Source organism: Bufo bufo, chromosome 3 (assembly GCF_905171765.1).
Source record: "Bufo bufo chromosome 3, aBufBuf1.1, whole genome shotgun sequence".
NCBI lineage: Eukaryota > Metazoa > Chordata > Amphibia > Anura > Bufonidae > Bufo > Bufo bufo.
This window is the reverse complement of record NC_053391.1, coordinates 479137242-479158846: the sequence shown is the minus strand read 5'-3', so window position 1 is coordinate 479158846 and position 21605 is coordinate 479137242. Positions and strand designations below refer to the sequence as shown.

At 40.6% G+C, this 21605-nt stretch overlaps 1 protein-coding gene across 1 annotated transcript in view; it reads right to left on the bottom strand.

The window, feature by feature from the left end:
• The window catches only part of BIVM (basic, immunoglobulin-like variable motif containing), a 40727-nt gene extending 32146 nt beyond the window's left edge, over positions 1-8581 (bottom strand). Inside the window, exon 1 of the mRNA XM_040425249.1 lies at positions 8464-8581. The gene's annotated coding sequence lies outside the window, so the exon portion shown is untranslated. The remainder of the gene's footprint in view (positions 1-8463) is intronic.
• Positions 8582-21605: the final 13024 nt, after the last annotated feature.

Here is a 21605-nt window from a genome sequence, read left to right as displayed (position 1 = left end):
GGGGCAGCTGCCCTGGGCCCAGTTGCTCCTGGGGGGGCCCAAGGCAGCTGCCTCTTGAGCCCTGCTAGCTACTGCCCCGGGTGTCAGGCTGTCGGCTACACAGGCATCATGATCGTACTGTGTTAATGATCTTAATTCTAGGACCTTAATGAGTTTTGATCTAGGACCTTAATGACATCATTACCATGTGACCAGTAACCTAGCAATTACTGGTCACATGGCTATGAAGTCATCACAGGTCCTATCAGGAGTGTTGCAGAAGTTAACTGTGGAGCTTTTCTGTGTAAAGATTACATCAGAAAAAGGTGACATGGGGTTGTTATTTTAATATACTGTAAACTACTGTATAGTGGGGTGCTGTGTACTGTGTGGGGTGCTGTGTACTGTGTGGGGGGCTGTATACTGTGTGGGGGGCTGTATACTGTGTGGGGGGCTATATATTGTGTAATGGGCTGTATATTGTGTGGTGGGCTGTATACTGTGTGTGGGGGGGGGGGTGGCCTGTATACTGTGTGGTGGGCTGTATAGTGTGGGGGGCCTGTATAGTGTGGGGGGGGGGGGGGCTGTATAGTGGGGGGAGTGCTATACTGCTGTACTGTATAGTGTGGGGGGCTGTATACTGTGGGTGCGGTATAGTGTAGAGTGCTGTACTGTATAGTGTGGGGGGCTGTATCGTGTATAGTTTGGGGTGCTGTATACAGTGAGGTGCTGTATAGTGTGGGGGTCTATACTGCTCTACTATATACTGTGGGGTACTGTATAGTGTGGGGTGCTACACTGCATACTGTGTGGTGCTGTATACTATAGGGTGCTATACTGCATACTGTGTGGTGCTGTATACTATAGGGTGCTATACTGCATACTGTGTGGTGCTGTATACTATAGGGTGCTATACTGCATACTGTGTGGTGCTGTATACTATAGGGTGCTATACTGCATACTGTGGGGTACTGTATAGTGTGGGGTGCTAAACTGCATACTGTGTGGTGCTGTATACTATAGGGTGCTATACTGCATACTGTGTGGTGCTGTATACTATAGGGTGCTATACTGCATACTGTGTGGTGCTGTATACTATAGGGTGCTATACTGCATACTGTGTGGTGCTGTATACTATAGGGTGCTATACTGCATACTGTGTGGTGCTGTATACTATAGGGTGCTATACTGCATACTGTGTGGTGCTGTATACTATAGAGTGCTATACTGCATACTGTGTGGTGCTGTATACTATAGGGTGCTATACTGCATACTGTGTGGTGCTGTATACTATAGGGTGTTATACTGCATACTGTGTGGTGCTGTATACTATAGGGTGCTATACTGCATACTGTGTGGTGCTGTATACTATAGGGTGCTATACTGCATACTGTGTGGTGCTGTATACTATAGGGTGCTATACTGCATACTGTGTGGTGCTGTATACTATAGGGTGCTATACTGCATACTGTGTGGTGCTGTATACTATAGGGTGCTATACTGCATACTGTGTGGTGCTGTATACTATAGGGTGCTATACTGCATACTGTGTGGTGCTGTATACTATAGGGTGCTATACTGCATACTGGGTGGTGCTGTATACTATAGGGTGCTATACTGCATACTGTGTGGTGCTGTATACTATAGGGTGCTATACTGCATACTGTGTGGTGCTGTATACTATAGGGTGCTATACTGCATACTGTGTGGTGCTGTATACTATAGGGTGCTATACTGCATACTGTGTGGTGGGCTGTATAGTGTGGGGGGCCTGTATAGTGTGGGGGGCCTGTATAGTGTGGGGGGGGGGCTGTATAGTGGGGGGAGTGCTATACTGCTGTACTGTATAGTGTGGGGGGCTGTATACTGTGGGTGCGGTATAGTGTAGAGTGCTGTACTGTATAGTGTGGGGGGCTGTATCGTGTATAGTTTGGGGTGCTGTATACAGTGAGGTGCTGTATAGTGTGGGGGTCTATACTGCTCTACTATATACTGTGGGGTACTGTATAGTGTGGGGTGCTAAACTGCATACTGTGTGGTGCTGTATACTATAGGGTGCTATACTGCATACTGTGTGGTGCTGTATACTATAGGGTGCTATACTGCATACTGTGTGGTGCTGTATACTATAGGGTGCTACACTGCATACTGTGTGGTGCTGTATACTATAGGGTGCTACACTGCATACTGTGTGGTGCTGTATACTATAGGGTGCTATACTGCATACTGTGTGGTGCTGTATACTATAGGGTGCTATACTGCATACTGTGTGGTGCTGTATACTATAGGGTGCTATACTGCATACTGTGTGGTGCTGTATACTATAGGGTGCTATACTGCATACTGTGTGGTGCTGTATACTATAGGGTGCTATACTGCATACTGTGTGGTGCTGTATACTATAGGGTGCTATACTGCATACTGTGTGGTGCTGTATACTATAGGGTGCTATACTGCATACTGTGTGGTGCTGTATACTATAGGGTGCTATACTGCATACTGTGTGGTGCTGTATACTATAGGGTGCTATACTGCATACTGTGTGGTGCTGTATACTATAGGGTGCTATACTGCATACTGTGTGGTGCTGTATACTATAGGGTGTTATACTGCATACTGTGTGGTGCTGTATACTATAGGGTGCTATACTGCATACTGTGTGGTGCTGTATACTATAGGGTGCTATACTGCATACTGTGTGGTGCTGTATACTATAGGGTGCTATACTGCATACTGTGTGGTGCTGTATACTATAGGGTGCTATACTGCATACTGTGTGGTGCTGTATACTATAGGGTGCTATACTGCATACTGTGTGGTGCTGTATACTATAGGGTGCTATACTGCATACTGTGTGGTGCTGTATACTATAGGGTGCTATACTGCATACTGGGTGGTGCTGTATACTATAGGGTGCTATACTGCATACTGGGTGGTGCTGTATACTATAGGGTGCTATACTGCATACTGTGTGGTGCTGTATACTATAGGGTGCTATACTGCATACTGTGTGGTGCTGTATACTATAGGGTGCTATACTGCATACTGTGTGGTGCTGTATACTATAGGGTGCTATACTGCATACTGTGTGGTGCTGTATACTATAGGGTGCTATACTGCATACTGTGTGGTGCTGTATACTATAGGGTGCTATACTGCATACTTGGGGGTTTACATCCACTTTAATCATACAACTAAAAAAACGAAATAAATATAGATATATATATAAATGTACACACACTCTGGTGCTGGTGGGTAATGCTGGTGTGGGTACTGCTGGTGCTGGTGGGTATTAATGTTGGAGTGGCGTGTGTACTGCCTGGGTACTCTACATTGTGACATCACAAAAAAAAAAAATGTTTGGGTTTACATCCACTTTGTTATTAGTGCCCCTCAAGTTTTGACTGTAATATCTTATGTGTCCCCCTTATATAGCAATCTTAGAGTTGCCACTCGTTCGAGGAAGTGTAAAAAAGGTGAGGAAAAATAAAGTTTATTACGTGTTGGTGAAAATAACCTTTAGTGCAGAAATGAAACGTAATGTTTTGAGTGGAGCACAGAAGAGCAAAAAGGCTGCAGAGGAGAAAGAGAAAATGTGCAAACTTCCAAAACTAACATCTTGGCTCAATCCAGGTGCAACGTCAGCCAGTAGTTCTGCTCCTCCAGATGTAGCATCCACATCTACATGCACTCCAATTCCAGCAGAAATACCAATGGTATCATTACCTGATCCTACTGCTGGGGAAAATCCACAAGAGGAAATGCCCAATAAATATCGCCTTATTGATAATTTGCATTTTTATTCTAGTGCGTGATTGTGTAGACAGGGCCCCAGTGCACTGTATTGCCCGGGGGCCTATAATGCTCTTAAGATGGCACTGGTCCGTGATCTTCACAGACTCATAGAATTCAATGGGCATGTTTGGTCTGCACCACGGACCAAAGTAGCGCATGTCTCTGTGATTTTTTTTTTGTAAAAAATACTGATGTGTGAACATATTAAAATCAATTGGTACATGTGCTGTCTGTGGAAAATGCGGACAGCACACGTCGGTGAAAAACAGAAATTTGAATGAGGCCTTATGCTAAACTTGAGACACTAATAAATCTGCCCTGATATTACAAAGCACAAAAATAGTAAAAAGCGTATACTAAATTAGCACCACATCATAAGGGCTCGTTCACACAAACGTTTTTTGCATTCCGTATGCGGAACCATTCTTTTTAATGTGTTTATTCAGACATCAGTGTTTAGCACTGTCCGTGGGCCCGTTTTTAGCACCGATGCATGCTCTATTTTGTCTGTGTTTACGGATCCATTACGTCCATTATAGTCTATGGGTCAGTGAAAACCACGGATGAAACACGGATGCCATCCGTGTTGCATCTGTATTTCACGGATCATTAAGAAGAGATGCTTTGAAAATTATTTTTCAGCTGTGGCTTTAGTGTTCGGTCAGTGATATTGAGCCAAAACCAGGTGTGACTAAACACAGAACAGGAGCAGATCTTTCCCTTAGGCCTCTTTCACACTGGCGTGTGCAGCCCGCAAAATGCGGGCCGCAATACAAGGGACGCCGTTCTGTGGGCATTCCGCATCACGGATGCGGACCCATTCACTTGAATGGGTCCGCATATCCGGAGATGCGGAATAGTGCGGAACGGAACCCTACGGAAGCACTACGGAGTGCTTCCGTGGGGTTTCATCCCGTACTTCCGTTCCGCAAAAAGATAGAACATGTCCTATCTTTTTGCGCAACGGCCGGATCGCGGACCCATTGAAGTGAATGGGTCCGCGATCCGCTGCGGCTGCCCCACGGACTGTGCTCGTTCATTGTGGCCCGCATTTTGCGGGCCACAGCATGACCACAGGCCGCACACGCCAGTGTGAAAGAGGCCTTAGGCTGCATTCACACGTCCGTTGAACATGGTCCATGTGATACCGGCCTGTATTTCTTCAGAGTTCAGGAGCGCACGGCGTCATTGGTTGATACCGGCCTGGATTTCTATACCAGTGTATTACTGTACTGCGGCGGCAGCAGGAAGCGCACGGCGTCACCGCAACCAATGACGCCGTGCGCTCCTGCACTCTGAAGAAATCCAGGCTGGTATCACACGGACCGTGTTCCACGGACGTGTGAATGCAGCCTTAGGCCTCATGCACACGACCGTTTTTTTTGCGGTCCGCAAAAACGGGTTCAGTAGTTCCGTGATCCGTGTCCGTTTTTTCTTCCGTGGGTCTTCCTTGATTTTTGGAGGATCCACGGACATGAAGGAAAGTTAAAAAAAAGTCGTTTTGGTGTCCGCCTGGCCGTGCGGAGCCAAACGGATCCGTCCTGACTTACAATGCAAGTCAATGTGGACGGATCCGTTTGACGTTGACACAATATGGTGCAATTGCAAACGCATCCGTCGCCCATTGACTTTCAATGTAAAGTCAGGAGTCCCTATTATACCATCGGATCGGAGTTTTCTCCAATCCGATGGTATATTTTAACTTGAAGCGTCCCCATCACCATGGGAACGTCTCTATGTTAAAATATACCATCGGATTTGAGTTATATCGTGAAAACTCAGATCCAACAGTATATTCTAACACAGAGGCGTTCCCATAGTGATGGGGACGCTTCAAGTTAGAATATACTAAGAACTGTGTACATGACTGCCCCCTGCTGCCTGGCAGCACCCGATCTCTTACAGGGGGCTGTGAGCCGCACAATTAGGTGCGGCACCTGAGGGGTTAATTGTGCGGCTCACAGCCCCCTGTAAGAGATCGGGTGCTGCCAGGCAGCAGGGGGCAGTCATGTACACAGTTCTTAGTATATTCTAACTTGAAGCGTCCCCATCACTATGGGAACGCCTCTGTGTTAGAATATACTGTCGGATCTGAGTTTTCACAAAGTGAAAACTCAGATCTGAAAAAGCTTTTATGCAGACGGATCTGCGGATCCGTCTGTGTGAAAGTAGCCTACGGACACGGATCACGGACGACAATCTTGTGTACATCCGTGTTTTTTCACGGACCCATTGACTTGAATGGGTCCGTGAACCGTTGTCCGTCCAAAAAATAGGACAGGTCCTATTTTTTTGACGGACAGGAAACACGGATCATGGACGCGGATGAACAACGGTGCATTTTCCGAGTTTTCAACGGACCCATTGAAAGTCAATGGGTCCGCAGAAAATCACGGAAAACGGAACAACGGACACGGATGCACACAACGGTCGTGTGCATGAGGCCTTACGCTGAGGTTTTTCCACATGGAAATCCATGCGGAAAAACAGCACATATTCCGCAATGTGTGCAGGAGGCCTAAATCTACCCTGAATGTTTCATTTCATTTTAGAATTTACAATTATTATCAAATCTTTTGGAGACAAAAACCTACAATAATAATACTGGGTTTATGGTGCGCTTTCTTCCATTATTCACAAATCACAAGTTACATTAATATAAGGGCTCACGCACACGGCCACTGGATGTCTGGCAGTCTGCAAATTGCTGAGGGTTTTTTTTTGTGTGGCCCCATTGAAGTGACTGGTTCCACGTATGGGCCGCAAAAAAATGGAACAGACACGGAAAAAAAAAAAAAGTTTGTGTGCATGAGCCCTAAGTTTGCTGTGCGTTTTCCCTGGAAGAAAATGCAGCTCGTTGTCGCAAAATTATATGCTTTTTTGGTGCATTTTTTTGCCACACCCAAAACGCAGCAAAGCTGTGACGTGTGGCAGCACCCTAAGTGCTCATGCACACAACTGTATGCGGCCTGCAAAAAAAAAATACAGATGATGTCCATGTGCATTCTGTATTTAGCAGGACAGAAGGGCCGGCCCCTAATAGAACAGTCCTATCCTTGTTCGTAAAGCAGACAATAATAGGCCATGTTCTATATTTTTTTTTGCGGAACGGACATACGGAATCGGAATGCACACAAAGTAACTTCCGTTTTTTTTGCAGACCATATGAGGAACCATTTATTTCAATGGGTCCGCAAAAAAAACGGAACGGACACGGAAAGAAAAATATATGTTCGTGTGCATGAGTTTTAACTATGCAACAGTCAGGAACTATACATGGAATTAAAAACGTTTATGGTTTATTTTTACAAACAATATGTATTTTAGGTCAGTGCCCTGGTATTGTGATGAATGGTTTTCATGTAAGGCTATTTTCACACTAGCGGTTTTCTTTTCCGGCGCCGAATTCCATCCTAGGGGCTCAAATCCGGAAAAGAACCGATCAGTTTTATCCTAATGCATTCTGAATGGAGAGTAAGGCTACTTTCACACTAGCGTTCTACTGTCCGCTCGTGAGCTCCGTTTGAAGGGGCTCACGAGCGGAGCAGAACGCTTCCGTCCAGCCCTGATGCAGTCTGAATGGATGCGGATCCGCTCAGACTGCATCAGTCTGGCGGCGTTCAGCCTCCGCTCCGCTCGCCTCCGCACGGCCAGGCGGACAGCTGAACGCTGCTTGCAGCGTTCGGGTGTCCGCCTGGCCGTGCGGAGGCGTGCGGATCCGTCCAGACTTACAATGTAAGTCAATGGGAACGGATCCGCTTGAAGATGACACCATATGGCTCAGTCTTCAAGCGGATCCGTCCCCCATTGACTTTACATTGAAAGTCTGAACGGATCCGCTCAGGCTACTTTCGCACTTAGAAATTTTTCTAAGTTATTAATGCAGACGGATCCGTACTGAACGGAGCCTCCGTCTGCATTAATATGATCGGATCCGTTCAGAACGGATCCGATCAAGCGCAAGTGTGAAAGTAGCCTAATCCGTTCAGGATGCATCAGGATGTCTTCAGTTCAGTCTTTTTGACTGATCAGGCTTTTCAGAAAACCGCAGCATGTTGTATTTTTACCTCCGGCCAAAAATCCGGAACACTTTGACTGAACGCCGGATCCGGCCTTTTTCCCCATTGACTTGCATTAACGCCGGATCCGGCGCCGTGTGTTCAGTCAATCCGGATCCGGCTTTTGCATGTTAAACCCGAAAAAAATTAAAAATAAAATAAAAAATGTAAAGTCCATAAATGGCGGATCCGTTTTTTCCAATGCATTTTTTCATTGTGATCAAAATACTGATCAGGATTCAAATGTAATCCGTTTTCACACGTTTTTCTGGATCCGGCGGGCAGTTCCGGTGTCGGAATTGAACGCCAGATTCAAACAACGCTAGTGTGAAAGTAGCCTAAATTAGATTTTTATTTTTTAAACAACAATAATATTTAAAAAATAAAATAAATCAACAACGTAGCAAAAGCAATGACATCCAGCAAAATCAGGACAGGAACATAAAAGGAAAAGGCAGAAGACGGATGAAGGTCCTGGCCTGCGTCAGCAGCACCAAGACAACCGAACCACAACAAAGCCTCAGCAGATGGCTGACACAGACCCCATTGTGTGTGCAGCCCGGTGACATGACCACCACGGTGTAATGCTACACGGTTAACCCTTCCCTGCTGAGATCACAACACACCTTACCTCCCTATGGATCCAGCAGTGGCAGGTGCACAGTAGGAGTCCTGAGTGATGTCTGCAGGACAACCCAAAGCAGCCCCTCTCACCCTGAGCTCCTATTCCAGCAATAACAGGGCCCTGGGCCATGCTACAGAAAATCATCGCCACCTACTGTAGGGAAGACCTCATCGCTTAACTCTTTCACCACCGCAGTGATCGCAATGAGATGAGATTAGCTAATGACTGTGTTCATCTCACTCATTACCATGGAATTCCAGATAATGAAATGCTGGGTTATCTGTACTTGGTAGTGTTTGCGGTTACCATAGCAGAAGATTCATCAGATATAGGTTAGATCTATTTCTATGTCGTTTTTCACATTTTTTATAAAGGTCTAGCTTCACATTAGTCTTGATGCCTCAAAATCTAATCTCCTTCACACAAGGATGGACACCATAAGAAACGAGTACACCTAGTGGTTCTGGTGTGAGAGGAAGGCCACAGGAACATTAGACCACACAGACGTGTAAAGCAAACTTGTGAATGGCTCCCCCCAAAATCTGTAAAAGGACTTTTAAGAAGTAGCATATAGGAAATAGGATAAAAAATAACCATTCCTCACCTGTAAAATCCCCTGCTGCTGTGAATACTGAATGCTGAGTGGGCTCTCTGCAGGAAGTCTCCTCATTTGGCTGATTGATCAATGGGACGGCTCCTTCCTATTCAGGTGTATAGGAACGAGACGTCCCATAGAAGTGAATGAGACGGCTTGTCATTACACCTGCTCACCGCTGCGATGTCGGCGGCAAGAAGGTAAACAATGGAGGGAAGGCCTTCTCTTCAACCAGCTGATCGGCAGGGGTTACGGGTGTCGGACCACCACCAATCTGATATTGATATCCTATCCTGAGGATAGGCCATCAATACTAAAATCCTGGAAAACCCCTTTAAATATCACTGTTCAATGCTAGTGTGCAAACAATAAAAACAGTCCGACGAATCATGGGGGAGATTTATCAAACTGGTGTAAAGTAGGCCTGGCTTAGTTGCCCATAGCAACCAATCACTGGTTGGACTGGAGTAGTTTTAACTCCTCTTTTCCGGCTGGTAAATTACAGTTTATTTCAATGGTGCCGCAAAAAATACGGGCAAGCACACTGTGTGCTGTCCACATCCATATGTCCGTTCCACGGCCGCGCAAGAAAAATAGAACATGTCCTATTCCTTGTCCGTTTGCAGATAAAAATAGGGATTGTTACAATGGGGCCCGCAAAAAGAGCGGGATGCACGCGGACCACATCTGTATTTCGCAGATCTTCGATTTGCAGACTACAAAACAGACACGTCATGTGAATTTACCCTCAAATTGTGAATTTTTCCTTTTTTTCTCTCTCAAGTCATATGTTTTTAATTTCATTGAAGGGCAAGGGGGGCGAGTCCGGGCCCTGGAAGATTGTTTGCCGGGCCGCGGCAATCAAGGCCGTCTTTAATGCGGTACTAATGAAGCGCTTCTATTCTGAAAGCGCTTCATTAGTATTGGAGGACCAGGAAGCAGTGAAGGATCTGTACTCACCGCTTCCTGGTCCTCGGCTTGGCAGGGCTGCGCACAGTGGGAGGGCATACTGTGACCTCACACTGTGCGCCGCGCCCGCGATACACAGCCGACAGCAGGATGAAGAGGATTGCGGAGAGAGGTGAGTGTTTATTTTTCAATTTTATTTGCGCTGATGACTGACATGAGGGCTGATGGCTGGCTGACATGGGGGCTGATGGCTGGCTGACATGAGGACTGATGGCTGGCTGACATGGGGGCTGATGGCTGGCTGACATGAGGACTGATGGCTGGCTGACATGAGGACTGATGGCTGGCTGACATGAGGACTGATGGCTGGCTGACATGGGGGCTGATGGCTGGCTGACATGAGGACTGATGGCTGGCTGACATGGGGGCTGATGGCTGGCTGACATGGTACTGATGGCTGGCTGACATGGGGGGCTGATGGCTGGCTGACATGGGGGGCTGATGGCTGGCTGACATGGGGGGCTGATGGCTGGCTGACATGGGGGCTGATGGCTGGCTGACATGGTACTGATGGCTGGCTGACATGAGGGCTGATGGCTGGCTGACATGGGGGCTGATGGCTGGCTTACATGGGGGCTGATGGCTGGCTGACATGGGGGCTGATGGCTGGCTGACATGGGGGCTGATATGAGGGCTGATGGCTGGCTGACATGGTACTGATGGCTGGCTGACATGGGGACTGATGGCTGGCTGACATGAGGGCTGATGGCTGGCTGACATGGTACTGATGGCTGGCTGACATGGGGGCTGATGGCTGGCTGACATAGGGGCTGATGGCTGGCTGACATGGGGGGCTGATGGCTGGCTGACATGGGGGGCTGATGGCTGGCTGACATGGGGGCTGATATGGTGCTGATGGCTGGCTGACATGGGGGCTGATGGCTGGCTGACATGGGGGCTGATGGCTGGCTGACATGGGGGCTGATGGCTGGCCAATTATGGTATATGCACAATACTATGAAATAGAGATCATGTATTAATATGTCACTGCCACCACTGTAAGCACTTGATGTTTTTATAAGTTTTTTATATTGTTAATGTCATAGAATTTGATCTATAATCATGTATTCACTTTGCAATCATGTTAATATGTTTATTATCAATTATGAAACACTTATATACTGAGCTGTATTTATATGTATATGAGCCCTACTATCACTAGCTTGACAAAGGCTCCATTGAGAGAGCTGAAATGCTGCATGGGGGCTGATGGCTGGCTGACATGGTACTAATGGCTGGCTGACATGAGGGCTGATGGCTGGCTGACATGGGGGCTGATGGCTGGCTGACATGGGGGCTGATGGCTGGCTGACATGGAGGCTGATAGATGGCCAACATGGGGGCTGATGGCTGGCTGACATGAGGGCTGATGGCTGGCTGACATGAGGGCTGATGGCTGGCTGACATGGTGCTGATGGCTGGCTGACATGGTACTGATGGCTGGCTGACATGGGGGCTGATGGCTGGCTGATATGGGGCCTGATGGCTGGCTGATATGGGGGCTGATGGCTGGCTGACATGGGGGCTGATTGCTGGCTGACATGGGGGCTGATATGGTGCTGATGGCTGGCTGACATGGGGGCTGATGGCTGGCTGACATGGTACTAATGGCTGGCTGACATGAGGGCTGATGGCTGGCTGACATGGGGGCTTATGGCTGGCTGACATGGGGGCTGATGGCTGGCTGACATGGGGGCTGATGGCTGGCTGACATGGGGGCTGATGGCTGGCTGACATGGGGGCTGATGGCTGGCTGACATGGGGGCTGATGGCTGGCTGACATGGGGGCTGATTGCTGGCTGACATGGGGGCTGATGGTAGTTTTTGTCCCATACAGGAATATAACAGCCGGACCTGCAGACATGAGCAGTGGGTCTTGCCGCATGAGGCAGGGCATGTCTTGTGTGGGCATGAATTCCTGATGCAAGGCGCACGATATGTGAATCCCTGTGTTGTCAGGATCCGTGCTGGTGCGTGCGCGTTACTTAGTTGGGAGAATCGGAGATGCAAGTGTTGTGCGCATGCGTGGAACAAGCGGGATTCTCGCGATAGCGTGCACAGTACACATCGTTGGACGCCAACAGAAATGGCACATGGATTCGATCATGTTAGGGTTTGTCCTTTTTAAAGGGTTTCTACCACCAGAAATACCGTTATGTAGCTGACTGACATTAGCGATGCGCTAATGTCAGCACTACATAACAGTATACTATGTTTTTTACATTTCTCCCTGCAGCCGTTCTGATAAAATAAGCACTTTTATTATATGCTAATGAGCCTCTAGGTGCTATGTGGGCGTAAAATCAGCACCTAGAGGCTCCGTCCACTCACCCTTTATCCCGCCCAGGTCCCCTGTTCTGCCCGCCCCGCTCCTCTTGATTGATGTCACGGTTCGCAGAATCGCTGACGAAATCCCGCGCCTGTGCCGTTCACTTCTGTATTCGGCGCAGGCTTGGTATTGGGTGTAATAAAGTATCCACCTATTCACTGGAAGACCAGAATGCTGCCTTAGGCCTCATGCACACGACCGTTGTTTTATTCCGTGTCCGTTGCGCCGTTTTTCGTGATTTTCTGTGGACACATAGATTTTCAATGGGTCCGTTGAAAACTCGGCTAATGCACCGTTTGCCATCCGCGTCCGTGATTCCAGTCCGTCAAAAAAATATAACCTGTCCTATTATTTTCGCGGACCCATTCAAGTCAATGGGACCGCTAAAAAACGCGGAGGCACACAAGATGGTCATCCGCGTCCGTTTTTTTTCCTATCATTTGCATGGCAAACCTGTCTTAGACCTGTCTTAGACTTAGAGTGCTGCTGTTTATTTTTTATTTTTAAAAATAATGATAGATTATAGATATTAGATAGATAGATTATAGATAGATATAAATAATGATTGATTGATAGATATGAGATAGATAGATAATAGATCTAAGGCATTCAGGACATGGATCAATGAATGCAATGCTAAGCAGATGCCATCTTCAAAGGCTGCTAACAAATGGCGGTATTCACAGTGCAGGACTTACTGCCCATGTACATATCAGTACTGGTGCTATCTTTTACCATGTTAGCTCCTATACAATACACAGGGATGTACAATATTGAGGCTTCAGTGAAAAACCCATTGCGTCCGGATGTAATGCGTTTTTCACTAATGGTTGCTAGGAGAAAATTGCATCAAAACGCATTGCACCCGCATGGAAAAAACTGAAACACTAAACGCAATCGCAGACAAAACTAACTGAACTTGCTTGCGAAATGGTGCGAGTTTCACTGAACGCACCCTGACACAATCTGTATCATTCATATGAAAGAGGCCTTAGGGCTCATGCACACAAGCGTATTTTTGGTCCGCATCCGATCTGCAATTTTTGCAGATCGGATACGGGCCTATTCATTTCAACGGGGCCGCAAAAATACGGACAACACACGTCTGCATCCGTATGTCCATTCCCTGGCATCCATAAAAAAAATAGAACCTGTCCTATTCTTATCCACATTATGAACAAGAATAGGACATTATGGCACGGACATTCCGTTCTGCAAAATGGGGAACACATGACCGGCATACGTGTTTTGCGGATCCGCAATTTGCGGCCCACAAAACAGGCTACAGTTGGGTGCATGAGCCCTTATACACACAATGCTATCAATCACTGCACCAACAGCTATTCACAAGAGAAAAGATAGAAATGTATACATTACAAGTTTTACTGAATCTCCCCCCAAAAATCTAATCTATCGTCTTCTATCTATCTAATATCTATCTATTATCTATCCATACAGTATCTATCTACAGTATCTATCTATCTCCTCTCTGTCTATCTACAGTATCTATCTACAGTATCTATCTATCTATCTACAGTATCTATCTATCTATCTACAGTATCTATCTATCTACAGTATCTATCTATTTACAGTATCTATCTATCTATCTATCTATCTACAGTATCTATCTATCTACAGTATCTATATTCTATCTATCTACAGTATCTATCTACAGTATCTATCTATCTATCTATCTATCTATCTATCTACAGTATCTATCTATCTACAGTATCTATCTATCTACAGTATCTATCTACAGTATCTATCTATCTACAGTATCTATCTACCGTGTCTATCTATAGTATCTATCTATCTACAGTATCTATATTCTATCTATCTACAGTATCTATCTACAGTATCTATCTATCTACAGTATCTATCTACAGTATCTATCTATCTACAGTATCTATCTACAGTATCTATCTATCTACAGTATCTATCTATCTACAGTATCTATCTATCTATCTACAGTATCTATCTATCTATCTACAGTATCTATATTCTATCTATCTACAGTATCTATCTATCTACAGTATCTATCTATCTATCTACAGTATCTATCTATCTACAGTATCTATCTACAGTATCTATCTACAGTATCTATCTATCTATCTACAGTATCTATCTACAGTATCTATCTATAGTATCTATCTATCTACCTACAGTATCTATCTACAGTATCTATCTATAGTATCTATCTATCTACCTACAGTATCTATCTATCTACAGTATCTATCTACAGTATTTATCTATCTACAGTATCTATCTACAGTATCTATCTATCTACAGTATCTATCTATAGTATCTATCTATCTACAGTATCTATCTACAGTATCTATCTATCTACAGTATCTATCTACAGTATCTATCTATAGTATCTATCTATCTACAGTATCTATCTATCTACAGTATCTATCTACAGTATCTATCTATCTACAGTATCTATCTACAGTATCTATCTATCTATCTATCTACAGTATCTATCTATCTACAGTATCTATCTACAGTATCTATCTATCTACAGTATCTATCTATCTATCTACAGTATCTATCTATCTACAGTATCTATCTATCTATCTATCTACAGTATCTATCTACAGTATCTATCTACAGTATCTATCTATCTACAGTATCTATCGTATCTATCTACAGTATCTATCTACAGTATCTATCTACAGTATCTATCTATCGTATCTATCTATCTACAGTATCTGTCTACAGTATCTATCTATCTATCTACAGTATCTATCTATCTATCTACAGTATCTATCTATCTATCTATCTATCTATCTATCTATCTATAGTATCTATCTATAGTATCTATCTATCTATCTACAGTATCTATCTATCTACAGTATCTATCTATCTATCTATCTATCTACAGTATCTATCTATCTATCTACAGTATCTATCAATCTACAGTATCTATATATCTATCTACAGTATCTATCTATCTATCTACAGTATCTATCTATCTACAGTATCTATCTACAGTATCTTTCTATCTATCGTATCTATAGTATCTATCAACAGTATCTATCTATCTACAGTATCTATCTATCGTATCTATCTATCTACAGTATCTATCTATCTACAGTATCTATCTACAGTATCTTTCTACAGTATTTATCTATCTACAGTATCTATCTATCGTATCTATCTACATTATCTATCTACAGTATCTATCTATCTATCTACAGTATCTATCTACAGTATCTATCTATCTACAGTATCTATCTATCTACCTACAGTATCTATCTATCTACAGTATCTATCTATCTACAGTATCTATCTACAGTATCTATCTATCTACAGTATCTATCTACGGTATCTATCTATCTACAGTATCTATCTATCTACAGTATCTATCTACAGTATCTATCTATCTACAGTATCTATCTACGGTATCTATCTATCTACAGTATCTATCTATCTATCTACAGTATCTATCTATCGTATCTATCTATCGTATCTATCTACAGTATCTATCTATCGTATCTATCTACAGTATCTATCTACAGTATCTATCTACAGTATCTATCTACAGTATCTATCTATCTACAGTATCTATCTATCTACATTATATATCTACAGTATCTATCTATCTACAGTATCTATCTATAGTATCTATCTATCTACAGTATCTATCTATCTATCTACAGTATCTATCTATCTACAGTATCTATCTTCTATCTATCTACAGTATCTATCTTCTATCTATCTACAGTATCTATCTATCTACAGTATCTATCTATCTACAGTATCTATCTATCTACAGTGTCTATCTACAGTATCTATCTATCTACAGTATCTATCTACAGTATCTATCTATCTACAGTATCTATATATCTATCTACAGTATCTATCTACAGTATCTATCTATCTACAGTATCTATCTACAGTATCTTTCTATCTATCGTATCTATCTACAGTATCTATCTATCTACAGTATCTATCTATCGTATCTATCTATCTACAGTATCTATCTACAGTATTTATCTATCTACAGTATCTATCTATCGTATCTATCTACATTATCTATCTACAGTATCTATCTACAGTATCTATCTATCTACAGTATCTATCTATCTATCTACAGTATCTATCTATCTACAGTATCTATATATCTATCTACAGTATCTATCTACAGTATCTATCTATCTACAGTATCTATCTACAGTATCTTTCTATCTATCGTATCTATCTACAGTATCTATCTATCTACAGTATCTATCTATCGTATCTATCTATCTATCGTATCTATCTATCTACAGTATCTATCTATCTACAGTATCTATCTACAGTATCTATCTATCGTATCTATCTATCTACAGTATCTATCTATCTACAGTATCTATCTACAGTATTTATCTATCTACAGTATCTATCTATCGTATCTATCTACAGTATCTATCTACAGTATCTATCTATCTACAGTATCTATCTATCTACAGTATCTATCTACAGTATCTATCTACAGTATCTATCTATCTACCTACAGTATCTATCTATCTACAGTATCTACAGTATCTATCTATCTACAGTATCTATCTACGGTATCTATCTATCTACAGTATCTATCTATCTATCTACAGTATCTATCTATCTACAGTATCTATCTATCTACAGTATCTATCTATCGTATCTATCTATCTACAGTATCTATCTATCGTATCTATCTATCGTATCTATCTACAGTATCTATCTACAGTATTTATCTATCTACATTATATATCTACAGTATCTATCTATCTACAGTATCTACAGTATCTATCTATCTACAGTATCTATCTATCTACATTATATATCTACAGTATCTATCTATCTACAGTATCTATCTATAGTATCTATCTATCTACAGTATCTATCTATCTATCTACAGTATCTATCTATCTACAGTATCTATCTTCTATCTATCTACAGTATCTATCTATCTACAGTATCTATCTATCTACAGTATCTATCTATCTACAGTGTCTATCTACAGTATCTATCTATCTACAGTATCTATCTACAGTATCTATCTATCTACAGTATCTATCTACAGTATTTATCTATCTACAGTATCTATCTATCTATCTATCTACAGTATCTATCTATCTACAGTATCTATATATCTATCTACAGTATCTATCTACAGTATCTATCTATCTACAGTATCTATCTACAGTATCTTTCTATCTATCGTATCTATCTACAGTATCTATCTATCTACAGTATCTATCTATCGTATCTATCTATCTATCGTATCTATCTATCTACAGTATCTATCTATCTACAGTATCTATCTACAGTATCTATCTATCGTATCTATCTATCTACAGTATCTATCTATCTACAGTATCTATCTACAGTATTTATCTATCTACAGTATCTATCTATCGTATCTATCTACAGTATCTATCTACAGTATCTATCTATCTACAGTATCTATCTATCTACAGTATCTATCTACAGTATCTATCTACAGTATCTATCTATCTACCTACAGTATCTATCTATCTACAGTATCTACAGTATCTATCTATCTACAGTATCTATCTACGGTATCTATCTATCTACAGTATCTATCTATCTATCTACAGTATCTATCTATCTACAGTATCTATCTATCTACAGTATCTATCTATCGTATCTATCTATCTACAGTATCTATCTATCGTATCTATCTATCGTATCTATCTACAGTATCTATCTACAGTATTTATCTATCTACATTATATATCTACAGTATCTATCTATCTACAGTATCTACAGTATCTATCTATCTACAGTATCTATCTATCTACATTATATATCTACAGTATCTATCTATCTACAGTATCTATCTATAGTATCTATCTATCTACAGTATCTATCTATCTACAGTATCTATCTATCTACAGTATCTATCTTCTATCTATCTACAGTATCTATCTTCTATCTATCTACAGTATCTATCTATCTACAGTATCTATCTATCTACAGTATCTATCTATCTACAGTGTCTATCTACAGTATCTATCTATCTACAGTATCTATCTACAGTATCTATCTATCTACAGTATCTATATATCTATCTACAGTATCTATCTACAGTATCTATCTATCTACAGTATCTATCTACAGTATCTTTCTATCTATCGTATCTATCTACAGTATCTATCTATCTACAGTATCTATCTATCGTATCTATCTATCTACAGTATCTATCTATCTACAGTATCTATCTACAGTATTTATCTATCTACAGTATCTATCTATCGTATCTATCTACATTATCTATCTACAGTATCTATCTACAGTATCTATCTATCTACAGTATCTATCTATCTATCTATCTACAGTATCTATCTATCTATATATCTATCTACAGTATCTATCTACAGTATCTATCTATCTACAGTATCTATCTACAGTATCTTTCTATCTATCGTATCTATCTACAGTATCTATCTATCTACAGTATCTATCTATCGTATCTATCTATCTATCGTATCTATCTACAGTATCTATCTATCTACAGTATCTATCTACAGTATCTATCTATCGTATCTATCTATCTACAGTATCTATCTATCTACAGTATCTATCTACAGTATTTATCTATCTACAGTATCTATCTATCGTATCTATCTACATTATCTATCTACAGTATCTATCTACAGTATCTATCTATCTACAGTATCTATCTACAGTATCTATCTACAGTATCTATCTATCTACCTACAGTATCTATCTATCTACCTACAGTATCTATCTATCTACAGTATCTATCTACGGTATCTATCTATCTACAGTATCTATCTATCTATCTATCTATCTATCTACAGTATCTATCTATCTATCTACAGTATCTATCTATCTACAGTATCTATCTATCGTATCTATCTATCTACAGTATCTATCTATCGTATCTATCTACAGTATCTATCTACAGTATTTATCTATCTACATTATATATCTACAGTATCTATCTATCTACAGTATCTACAGTATCTATCTATCTACAGTATCTATCTACGGTATCTATCTATCTACAGTATCTATCTATCTATCTATCTATCTACAGTATCTATCTATCTACAGTATCTATCTATCTACAGTATCTATCTATCGTATCTATCTATCTACAGTATCTATCTATCGTATCTATCTATCGTATCTATCTACAGTATTTATCTATCTACATTATATATCTACAGTATCTATCTATCTACAGTATCTATCTATAGTATCTATCTATCTACAGTATCTATCTACAGTATCTATCTATCTATCTACAGTATCTATCTATCTATCTACAGTATCTATCTTCTATCTATCTACAGTATCTATCTATCTACAGTATCTATCTATCTACAGTGTCTATCTACAGTATCTATCTATCTCCTCTCTGTCTATCTACAGTATCTATCTACAGTATCTATCTACATTATCTATCTATCTACAGTATCTATCTACCGTCTATCTATCTACCGTCTATCTATCTACAGTATCTATCTATCTACAGTATCTATCTATCTACAGTATCTATCTATAGTATCTATCTACAGTATCTATCTATCTACAGTATCTATCTACAGTATCTATCTATCTACAGTATCTATCTTCTATCTATCTACAGTATCTATCTTCTATCTACAGTATCTATCTACAGTATCTATCTATCTGTATCTATCTATCTATCTACAGTATCTATATATCTATCTATCTACAGTATCTATCTATCTATCTACAGTATCTATCTACAGTATCTATCTATCTACAGTATCTATCTATCTACAGTATCTATCTATCTACAGTATCTATCTACAGTATCTATCTATCTACAGTATCTATCTACCGTGTCTATCTATAGTATCTATCTATCTACAGTATCTATATTCTATCTATCTACAGTATCTATCTACAGTATCTATCTATCTACAGTATCTATCTACAGTATCTATCTATCTACAGTATCTATCTATCTACAGTATCTATCTATCTATCTACAGTATCTATCTATCTATCTATCTACAGTATCTATATTCTATCTATCTACAGTATCTATCTATCTACAGTATCTATCTATCTATCTACAGTATCTATCTATCTACAGTATCTATCTACAGTATTTATCTATCTACATTATATATCTACAGTATCTATCTATCTACAGTATCTATCTATAGTATCTATCTATCTACAGTATCTAGCTACAGTATCTATCTATCTACAGTATCTATCTACAGTATCTATCTATAGTATCTATCTATCTACAGTATCTATCTATCTACAGTATCTATCTACAGTATCTATCTATCTACAGTATCTATCTATCTATCTATCTATCTACAGTATCTATCTATCTACAGTATCTATCTACAGTATCTATCTATCTACAGTATCTATCTATCTATCTACAGTATCTATCTATCTACAGTATCTATCTATCTATCTACAGTATCTATCTACAGTATCTATCTACAGTATCTATCTATCTACAGTATCTATCGTATCTATGTACAGTATCTATCTACAGTATCTATCTACAGTATCTATCTATCTATCGTATCTATCTATCTACAGTATCTGTCTACAGTATCTATCTATCTATCTACAGTATCTATCTATCTATCTACAGTATCTATCTATAGTATCTATCTATCTATCTACAGTATCTATCTATCTACAGTATCTATCCATCTATCTATCTACAGTATCTATCAATCTACAGTATCTATCTATCTATCTACAGTATCTATCTATCAACAGTATCTATCTATCTACAGTATCTATCTATCGTATCTATCTATCTACAGTATCTATCTATCTACAGTATCTATCTACAGTATCTTTCTACAGTATTTATCTATCTACAGTATCTATCTATCGTATCTATCTACATTATCTATCTACAGTATCTATCTATCTACAGTATCTATCTACAGTATCTATCTATCTACAGTATCTATCTATCTACAGTATCTATCTATCTACCTACAGTATCTATCTATCTACAGTATCTATCTACAGTATCTATCTATCTACAGTATCTATCTACGGTATCTATCTATCTACAGTATCTATCTATCTATCTACAGTATCTATCTATCGTATCTATCTATCGTATCTATCTATCTACAGTATCTATCTACCGTATCTATCTACAGTATCTATCTACAGTATCTATCTACAGTATCTATCTACAGTATCTATCTATCTACAGTATCTATCTATCTACATTATATATCTACAGTATCTATCTATCTACAGTATCTATCTATCGTA